General features: G+C 40.8%; 1 non-coding gene across 1 annotated transcript; it reads left to right on the top strand.

The window, feature by feature from the left end:
• The first annotated feature begins 577 nt into the window (after positions 1-577).
• Positions 578-696, top strand: LOC145417673 (5S ribosomal RNA). The gene has a single exon (XR_013900537.1). It is a non-coding gene; the product is annotated as a 5S ribosomal RNA (ribosomal RNA).
• Positions 697-11,266: the final 10,570 nt, after the last annotated feature.

Raw genomic sequence — 11,266 nt, 5'->3', positions numbered from 1 at the left:
TCAATTTCTCCCATTTTTCTTTATAATACTTTCAGTGTAGATTATATATTCGGTTCTCTCATCCATCCTATTTGTGTCTCGTTTACTATTTTCCCATCATTTTTAACATATTTTTCATTGCATCGAGTTTTGTCATGTATTTACTTAGCTGAAGTAATTTTTTAAAGCCTTCATGCTTATTTTTTCCCCAAGTCAACGTTGTAATATTCTATTCCGTCAGATTTCCAGCTTTCAGGTTCCTCTTCTCTAGCTCTCGGTATTAACTTTCACAAAAATTCACCTGTACTCTTAATTTCACTTATTCTTTTATGTCCAGCTTGCCCCCACGCCTTTGTGATATGCTCAGTTGATTTTATATATGTGTTTCTGGTGTTTCTTTTCCAGTGTTCTTTCCCTATTTTTTAATGTAATTTTGTCACTCTTGCTCAGTTTATTATATTTATTTTTCATCAACACTTTCTTCCTATTTTTAACTCAGCTCTTTTCACTTTCAGTCATTATGTACATGTTTTCCCACTTTTCTTCCAGTCATTCTTTCCTGCATTTATATTCTGAATTCCAACTTTTTTCTCAACATGTCAACGGCCATACCACGTTGAGTACACCGCTTCCCGTTCGATCAGCGAGGTTAAGCAACGTTGGGTCTGGTTAGTACTTGGATGGGTGACCGCCTGGGAACACCAGATGCTGTTGGCATAACGTTCTCCCTACGTGTCAAGTGGGGTTGGTGAAGGATTAGTGCCCCTCCCTGTAAAACAATTAACTCTGGGCCCTTGGCCACCCCGTTTGGGATACATGGCGTCTGGCAGTGAATGAATGAAAAATTTGTATCATGAGTTTTAAATATCCTGCATAATATTAGTCTTTAAATGTTTTTTTTTTCCCTAAAGCTTCTGAGTTTATTCTAGATTGAACGTCAAATAAGCTTAGTTTTCCCTCTGTTTATTTTCTCATTACGTCTCCCTTTTTCCATAAGTAAATCATAAAGTGTAGTTGATATAAATTTAACTTCATTTCGTCTCTCTTTTTTGTATAATTACAGTGTATACTTAATGTACAATTGTTTTATTTTTCTTCCGAGGATTACATTGTCTCTTCATCTGATATTCTCACTTCCAGCCTCATTTTTAGGAACCTGTTTCAGTTTAATAGATATAATTTGGTCTTTAGTTCCTTCACTTCGAGGACGTCCTTTATTATTATTATTATTATTATTATTATTATTATTGTTATTATTATTATTATTATTTTTATTATTATTAAATTTTGCTACCTTTAGAGAGAGAGATTTGCCTTCTTTTTCTTCCCCTCTTAACCTTTTTTCACATGACATCTCTCTGGTGAATTAAATCATCCGGTGTTAGCCTGAATTAGCCACCTAAGGACAACTACAGCACCGAAGTGATGATAGTGGAGATAGTTTTAACCCCTCTGACTGCCAGGATCTTCAGCTGAACAAAACCGTCTGATGTTTTTCCTTGCGTACCTGGGAGATATCTTTCCCTGTGCTGAATAAAATCGTCTGGAGATGACAAGAAATAAGTAGGGTATAGTTTTGAAATGGCTGAAAGAGATTGTTAAGCCAATTCGGTGTAAAATGTATTCCAGGGTTGAACAGAATCGTCTGCAAGTAGATGTCATTAAAAAAAAAAAAAAAATGGTCCAGAATGGTTAACTCTCTCTCTCTCTCTCTCTCTCTCTCTCTCTCTCTCTCTCTCTCTCTCTCTCTCTCTCTCTCTCTCTCTCATCCATCCTTTCATTGTCTTGCCTTCACTTTTCTTTATCCCTCCTTCACTCACTCTCTCATTCCAGGAGTATTGCCCATCTTACTTCCCTCCTCTTCACACATGTCTCCTCAATTCCTTCTCCCCTCATCTTTCTCCTACCTCTTTGGCTTCCCTATTCTACTCTCCTCTTTCCCTCTTACTCTAGTGCCTCCTCGTTCTTTCTCTCTTCTCTCCCTTTCATAGTACAATATGTCATGACTGAACCTGGAATAGTATCAGTCTTCAAGGGAGGTTTAGCAGTTGTTACACTACACTACACTACACTACACTACACTACACCACACCACTACTATAATATTAGCCTATACGCCCTCACTTTTAACTTATTGTTACACTCCATCGCTTTACGTCTACACTGTTTCAGTCCTACACCGCATTTTTACGGTTAACCATGAACTCTACCACACCTCACTGAGAGACAAGTTCACTGTGGTTTTCCACTACAAACTGCACTGTAATAGTTCAGCTCTGATGTACAACTGAACACTACTACAAAACACTGCTGCACTACTACATCCTCACACTACACTTCCACACTACAAGACCAGGTACTTCATCCCCTGACAACTTTGACGATCCTTTTTGTTGGTGGCAGTAACGTGAACAAACAGGGCTACCAATTATTACCTGAAATGTCCAGGTAACCGTGATGCATAAGTGCCAGAAAATATATCCATTCATCCGCTCCATACTGATATTCTTCCAGGTTTACGTGTGGCATATTGTACAGTTATGGACCAAAATATCATTGTGCTTTTAATTGTGAAATCATGAATCTCGTACATGATGTTTTAAAGTTTGATGGGCTTCAGATCGCATCGCTGGGATTTGGAAGGCACTGTTCACTATCTCATTATTGATCATTATGGGGTAGATCAGTATTTATGTCCGCAGCTGTACATTTAGGTTCCTTTTAACTGGCTCGAAACTTCATCAGAATCTAAACAAGACTTGCCAAGCTAATCAGTCGTAATTGGAGCCAGTTTGACGTTTTCCATTTTTCGTTCGTAACCACGGTCGTGTAAATAGGAGTCTTTTATTTATGTATTCGTTTATTTGTTTATTTTTATTTATTTACTTTAGTCGTGAAAAACCAAGATCATTCCCAGTGTGGCAAAACTAGAATCTTTATCCTTCTCATTTTTTTTGCTTTCTTCCTTCGTCACCGTCTCATTGCTACTCCTTTCCTCCATCGCCCTCTCTCTTCCTTATCTCATCCTGCATCATCCTCTCTCTCTCTCTCTCTCTCTCTCTCTCTCTCTCTCCTTTTCCTTTCCTCATTTCCTTGCATTTCTTAGGTTTTCACTTCCTTTCTCACCTTCACGCATAATATTTTTCAACTCCCCCCCCCCTTGTTTTTTGCTCTTTTCTTTCATCATTCTCTCACTTGCTACCTTTTTCCTTTACTCATTGACTGCATTTGATCGGTTTTCTCTTTGTCTGCCTTCCTGACACATATTTGTTTCGTGCAGTTGTCTCCTATCCATAGTCCTTCCCCAATCCACTATCCTGTATCCCTCGTTTCCTTTACCAAATGTCTCTCTTACTCACTCTTATTTCTACCTTCCTAACCTCTCTCTCAACTGTATTGATTATTCTCTCATGTTTTCATTTTTTCTCCTCCCAGCTTCCCTATTTAACCCCTTTCTTCCTCTCCATCTGATGTACAACTTTTTTTAATTCCCCCCTTCCCTTTGTTTTTAATTCCTTTGTTTTTAATTCCCCCTTTCCCCTTTCCCTCCTTTCCTCTTCCCCTCGTTTCTTCTGTCTCCTTCTTCCCTCTTTCCCATTTTCCTTCTTTCTTACGCTGTTCTTTCTATTTTCTTTCTCACGACCTTTACCTTCCTCCCCATTCTCTCTCTTCTATCTTTCTGTCTCTTATTGAATTATTAGTTCCTTGCTCTTCTTTCTTCACACGTCATTCTTTGCCCTTACACTCTACCATTTCTTCTCTCTATCCACTGCTTTGAACCTTCTGTCCACCCCTTCTCTCTCTCTCTCTCTCTCTCTCTCTCTCGTTCTTCAATATGTTCACCTCCCAACTTCCCTCCTCTTCTGTCCCACCCCTCTCTCTCCCTCTCCTGTCCCACCCCTCTCTCTCTCTCCCTCTCCTGTCCCAACCTTCTCTCTTCCTCTCCTGCCCCTCCCCTCTCTCTTCCTCTTCTGTCCCACCCCTCTCTCTTCCTCATCTGTCCCACCCCTCTCTCTCCCTCTCCTGTCTCACCCTTCTCTCTCCCTCTCCTGTCCCACCCCTCTCTCTTCCTCTTCTGCCCTACTCCTCTCTCTTCCTCTTCTGCCCCACTCCTCTCTCTCCCTCTCCTGTCCCAACCTTCTCTCTTCCCCTCCTGCCCCTCCCCTCTCTCTTCCTCTTCTGTCCCACTCCTCTCTGCCTCTCCTGTCCACCTCTTTCCCCCTCTCCTGTCCACCTCAGTCATCCTCCCCTCCCCCGCTCCACTCATCCCCGTACCAAACCCCTCCCAAAGCCCAGTCTCCTCACTCAGTCTCCCAGAACACTCCCACTCACTCCACTCACATTTCACACTTGTTACATTTTCCAACACCAGTTATATTTTTGTCTCCCCCCTTTCCCCGCTGCTCGGTTTTTCCGGTTACTCCCCCTTTCCTTCTTCTCACCCCTTTTGCCACTTACCCCTCCCCTTCTCCCTTTCCCATTTCCCCTTAACCCATTTTACTCTCACCCCCTTTCACCCTCACCCCCTTTCACCCTCACCCCATTTTCCACGTACATCCTTTTACTGTCACCCACTTTCACTTACCCCTCCCTCCCATCATCGTCTCTCCATTAACTCCCCTTTCACCCTTCCCCCGTCTCGCCTCTCTCCATTCCCCCCTCCTCCCATCCCCCTCCTCCCCTACTTCCCCTCCTCCGTTCCCCTCCTCACCTGTACCTCCACCCCCCCCTGTTTGCCCTTTCCATAACCACGTATCCCCGTACCCCCGACTCCCTTACCCCCTCCATTACTCCCCATTCCCCTCTTACCCCCTACCCTCCTCACCTCTTACCCTCTTTCCCACCTCATCCCTTCCTTTTATCATCGCAGCCCTCCTTTCCCTCTCATCCCCTTTCCTCCTTTCCTCTCCTTTTCCCCTACCTGTCACCTCCCCCTCATCTTCCTCTCCCTCTCACCTCCTTTCCCAATTCCCTCCTTTTCCCCATTCATCCATCTTTCCCCCTGCCCATGCTTTTCCCTCTCACCCTCCCCCCTTTCCCTCGTTCCCCCCCCCTTTTTTTTTTGCCAGCGTCCGTTTTATATATGCAAACTGCTCTAAACTAATACTTGGTACAAACGACGCTTTTTTCCCCCTCCCCCTACCCGTATTTACTTATGTTAACGCTAAATGTTTAGATATATGTACTGTATGTGTGTGTTTTCTGTCATATGTTTGAGTTGGTGCTGCTAAATGTGGACCCGTGTGTGGGGTGGGTGGGGGTGGGGAGGTTCTGGGTGGGTGGATGGGTGGGTGTGGGTGTTTGTACATGGGTGCGTGTGCTTTACCGCTGCGCTGCAAAGGGAGGTTCATTTGCCTGTATTATTTATATGGAAATGTTTGCCTACCCTGGTTTTTTAGAATATCAACATGTATTTTAATTTCTGTTCTGCATATCTCCATTAATAAAAAAAAAAAGTAACAAAAAAAGCTGTGCGTATTTAGTCGTCGTTTGCGTCTATGCGTTTTCCGATGCGTGAGAATCAAATTAAAAAGTGCAGCGAAAACCAGATGCTAAAATTCCCCGTTGTCTGTGTTAACGATATGCTGAGATTAGATTAGCATATATTACAGGAAGTCATGTTTTTGCTCTGATCCAGGAGGCCTTGTTTATGCATCAGGGTTATGCTGGATTCTGTCCATCTTGGTGCCTAATTTTTAACGCTTTCGATAGTGTTCTTGCTATTCCTCGACGGTCATATTCAGGTCAGGGGAGAACTCTTACGGGAAAGAGGTAACTAAGGCTATATCTAAACTTATATTTTGATGTTTCTAAGCTGAATTGTCGTCTGTAACAGAAATAACAGAAAATGCGCTACTGTTATGTTTAAGCTTTTACAATTATTTTGAAGTGCTCACTGTTAAGTGATAAATATGTTTATGTTTGAATTTTTTTTTTTTTAATACGCTGCCGATACTGCTCTGGTTTATTATCCATATGTTATATCCGTCTGCATTATGGATGATCATAACCAAGTGTTATATTCTTTAGTGTGTATTAACACTTACTTTATGACTTATTCGTAGCTCATTAAAATCATTTGGAAATGAATATTTGGGCTATTCCAACCATGAGATGGTTCCTGTATTCACTAAGATAATAAAGTATCTGGTAAATATATCACTGTTAGTTGTCATGACCACGTTGACATCTGTTTCATTTTAATTGGGCCACCAGTAGACAATTTTCTTCATCTTAGGGTAGACCTCTAATGCTGAAAGAGCCAGTGAAAGTTCTGCGTATATATTCCTTCAGGTTCCTAAAATTCCTCTCATCTGAATAAAATAACATAAAAATGACGAGAATAAACTAAAGAGAAATTATTGTACTGTAATGATGGGGTTAACTATTTATCTTTTTAATTCCAGTGAGTGAAATTAACGTTTAGAGCTCCAATTGAGCATTCCTGTTTGCTATTTAGTTAGACATTGAAAAATGTGGTTTGCAATTTGTTACCCAACAGTACTGAAGGACTTAATTACCAGTAGAGTGCGCTTTGTGAGCGCGTGACGAGCGAGCCAGCGTTTGTACATAGGCCAGTCATCATAATTTAATTTTGTTGTAAACTTTCAACATTTCTGGTGAGGTAATTGAGCAACAACAGAAAAATAAATGACCTAAAATATGTACTCTCTCTCTCTCTCTCTCTAGCTTATTGCTTATTTCCCGTAGCTCCGTGGGAGAATAAGACAATACTGCATATCTTTAATTCCTTTCCATAGCACTTCTTCATGACGAGAACCATACTTAAGTGTTAGCATCGTGTTATAGCTGACCATTCAAGATGGAATGATGCTAAATTTTAAGCCAAGTTAAAGTGAAGAGAGTGTAGTTTCCCTGTAGCTGCGATTTTACATGCTTTGCCCTTTACTCAGGCTAACGACAGGTGATTTTAATACACAGAGAACCCTGAAAAGCTAAATACGATCACAATTACTATTTTAACAGCGAACAATAAAACTTCGTATGCCAGACGATTTTATTCAGCGTATAGAAATCACAGCGTTGGCCAGAATGGAGGAAAATCGTCCGAATGAAGTAAAACTTATTCATTCATGCATTCTCATTTGATTCTTGCTTACCTTCAGACGATTTTGTTCAGCGCAGGGGAGAATTTTCGAAAACTGGAGGGGTTTCGTAGCAGCCATCATTAGTCCCTTTAGTATACGAGAGATCTTTGACGAGCTGAATGCAGTCGTCTGGATGTAGCATGAATATAAACAGCGTCCTCGGATTGAAAGGGTTGAGTGTTAATCTAAGTGAATAATAGCCAGTCATTGCCCGCTATTCTCTCTCTCTCTCTCTCTCTCTCTCTCATCCACGCCTAAAAGCCAATTATTGAGCTAGACTACCGGCCGGCACTCCCAAACCCAGGCCTGCCCTCTGGAAATTACAACCTCATATCTTTCCCCTGATTTCTACCCCTGCGTATTGCGTAGTCTCGTCCCCCGTGCGTATTTCAGTGCCGATATACGTGGGGTGGTCTTGTGCGTAGGTCTTAACTTCAGGGTATTGCGTATTCTCATCTGCGTGCGTAGGATGACAAGGACTCATGGTAGTTATGTACAGTGTTGCGTATTTTCATAGTCGTGCGTATGGTGTATTCATGATGTTGCGTATTCTCATGGTCATGCGTATGGTGTTGCGTATTCTCATGATCTTACGTATTGTGTTGCGTATTTTCATGCTTTTACGTATGGTGTTGCGTAATATCATGCATATTTGTTTTGTATTGCGTATTTTCGTGGTCATGCGTTTTGCAGTGACGAATGAAGCAGTTGATCTTGTGCAGAATGTGTTAAGGATGTGAATAATTGAAATGCGTATTGCACATTCCATTCACGTGTGTGTTTCATTGGCGATTTACGTGCATGGGCTTAACAATATGGTATGAGTTAAATCGTGTTGGACTGGATGTTCCTTGTTCTCATGGGTATGTGTGTTGCTATATTCCTTGGCGATTTATGTGGTTGATGTGCATATGTCCTGATGCTTTGGTCGTGTATGAATGAATTGTTCTTGTCGTATATGCTACTTATGGTTGTGTGTTTTGTGTATTTTCTTGACGATTTGTGTGGGCGGTCGTGGGTGTATGTCTGAACGTTGTACTAGTGTCTGAGTGATTATCTAATTTCTTATTTTGAATGCTTTGCTCATTTCTCTGATGATTTGTACCGGTGTTCGTTGTGATTTGTAAGGACATTCGTTTATGTACGTCTTAGGGGCGTAAATTTTTTAGAAATTGCGTAGCACCTCTTCCACAGCGATTTATTTGCCTGTTCAACTAAATTATCCTTGTGTAAGTCATTAATGCAGGCGACCCGTATATCTATGTTAATAACCTGCTAAAGAGTTATAAGATGTAGTAAACAAAATATATAGCTAAGGAAGTGTTACGCGGCTTCCTGTGTAACCTGCTATTCGATCCTCAGCGTAATGATTGTGTATGGGTGATGTATGTTTCGTGTTTGGTTGTATTTTTAACATTTCCATAGTCATTCCATTATTTAATTTTGATGTACTGAGTAACTTGTCGTTCTACCATTTGTTGTTGTTGTTGTTGTTGTCTTGCTCTCTGGACCCACATCACTCCATGCGAGAGTGGGGAAAGAGGTCTGGATGATGGTGATGACGATGATGATGATGATATATGTGTACTTACTAGCGTAGGGTTATGGCGCTCTGTGTCCGTGCTGTATACTTTCACTGCTATTTATCTTACTTTTGCCTGTTTCGTTGTTACTGCCGTTCATGTTTCAAGTAATATATTAGTCTAAAAAACAAGAAGCTGTAGCCACCTGCTTGTCTGCCATAAACCCCTTCGTGCAGTCGATAGGGAGAAATCAAACCCTTTTCCTATAATTTTCTCGTTTTTTACTTGCTCACTGCGATGTTCAAGCTGACATTTTTGTTTTCACTGACTGCAGACGATTTTATGCAACATGCGAGAAGTTACACCGTTTAGAGGATTTATTTTCACTGACTGGACGATTTTATTCATCAGCGAGAGGTTCTACGCCGTCTAGAGTTTATTTTTGCTCTTCGGACGATTTTATTCAGCAGTGAGAAGTCCTACTCCGTCTAGATACTTTATTTTCACTGACCACGGACGATTTTATTCAACAGCGAGAGGTCCTAGACAGTCAAAGGGTTAAGTTGGATATTGCTTTTATCACTCAGCTTAATGAAGGTTTCTTTTTTTACCACCTGGATTTATGTATCATCCTTTAACCCCCTCACTGAAAGGGATACTCCGAAGCCGATAAAATCGTCTGGTAATTACAAGAATAAAAAGAATATTTTAATGAAGAGATGGAGATTACCTACTCCTTTGATAGTCTGCATTTAACCACGGCACTCACATGAAGTTCGTTCTTTCTTTTTTTATTTAATTATTTTTTTTATCTTTTTTTTTTTTTGAGGTGTGGACGGGCACCAAATGATTGTATTCAACTTAGGAGACGCTTTTCAGACAGGAAGGGCTAGTTAGAGCTTTCATCAACCCCTTCGCTACGAGAAATCCTTGCTGAGCAGATCAAAATAATAGCAAGAATAAGATGAACGTTTAAACCCTTTCAGTCAGCGGACGTATTTTCTGTCTTGCTGTCTCCAGACGATATTATTTAGTTTAGAGAGACATTTTGAGCTTTAGGGGTGAGAGTTATTATTATTATTATTATTATTATTATTATTATTCGTTTATTTATTTTGTCATCTAGTGGAATATATTTAAGAACTGACATCAAAATCCTCGTTATCGTAGTGAAGCTTTTTAAAATCAGGGTAATGTAAGAAGTGACCTGACATCAGAATCCTCATGTGAATCTTCAATATATTTCAAATCAGTGTTTATCAATGACCCACTCGATGAAGCAATTAATGAGGCTTGTATATCTAATCATAAATTTAATATCGACGCTACTTGACATCTGGAGAGGGAGGAGGAGAACTGGAGAGGGAGCTGCATCTTCCTCTTCACTCAGGCAGGCATAAGTTCAAGTACATGTGCTTAACCTGTTCTTAATTGCAAGTTTTTATGTACTTGGAATTATGAGCTTGAAAATTTAATGTACTTGTCTGTGTACTTGAAAAATAATCAAGTACATTTCGAGCACAGTCAAGTATATGTGATAAATCATCTATCAGTAATAATCTGACTAACGTAAATGTAGTAGTAATGACTGTAGATCCACCATATGAGGTAGACTGGTTAAAAAGTGACGAGAAAAGAAGCAAGCATGAATTCTTATATGACAAGCGCAGCATAAATCATGGAGACGGCAACTGTTTTTGGAAGGATACAGCAGTACCAGAAGGTGGATCAGTGCCAGGAACTATTCCTTAAGTATTATAACCAAGGAGAGTTGCTCAGCTTCATGACTCCTCCCTCATCATGGGCACAAGATGAAAGTCACAAGCAACAGTTAGTCGGAACCCTGATCCACCGTTACCAAAGTCAGTCTTTCATTCCAGAAGAAAGTGGTATATTATTCTACTGGAAGGAACACAAAGACACACTGTATACTTTAGCGAAGATGACACGGAAATACTTAGCTGTATCTGCATCATCTGTTCCCAAGGAAAAATAATTAGCATTGCCGGCCTAGTGCTTCGTCCTGACAGATGTCGTCTTACAAACAACAAACATTGAAAGTGTAGTGTTTGTAAAATGCAGCGATCGTACTGGCACAAACAGTTAAAACATCTTCCTTTGTCATTTTCCATGGACAGCCATTTATTAATAAAATTTTGCACGTTTTATTTGCATGATGAGTAAAGGTATTAACCGTCAGTTGTAATAGACGTGGTACTTAATAATGCTTGTACATTAATTCAAGTACAATAACCTGTACTTGGGGAGGAAGAAGAGAGAGAGGAGGAAGAGTAAATTGGGAGGGGATGAGAGGAGGGGGACTGGGACGGTACACTGAGATATACACAAAGACAGTTATGGACGGTCAGTTTAGGTCTCGCCTGTGTGGTCCTGGCTGAGAGAGAGAGAGAGAGAGAGAGAGAGAGAGAAGGTGAGGGAAGCAGCTGTAGCATAGTGAACAGACATCAGAACTAAACCCTTTTAATAAGTGATAATTCTCTCTCTCTCTCTCTCTCACACACACACACACACACACACACACACACACACACACACACACACACACACACACACACACACACACACACACACACACACACACACTACACCAAGACGAGTAAATTCACCTAACAAGACCTCCATCCACAGCAGGGG

Source organism: Coenobita brevimanus, chromosome 110 (genome assembly GCF_032717465.1).
Source record: "Coenobita brevimanus isolate Jiangsu-jjx chromosome 110, ASM3271746v2, whole genome shotgun sequence".
Lineage (NCBI taxonomy): Eukaryota > Metazoa > Arthropoda > Malacostraca > Decapoda > Coenobitidae > Coenobita > Coenobita brevimanus.
Note: the sequence above shows the minus strand (reverse complement) of the source record. Positions and strands in the feature narration are given on the sequence as shown.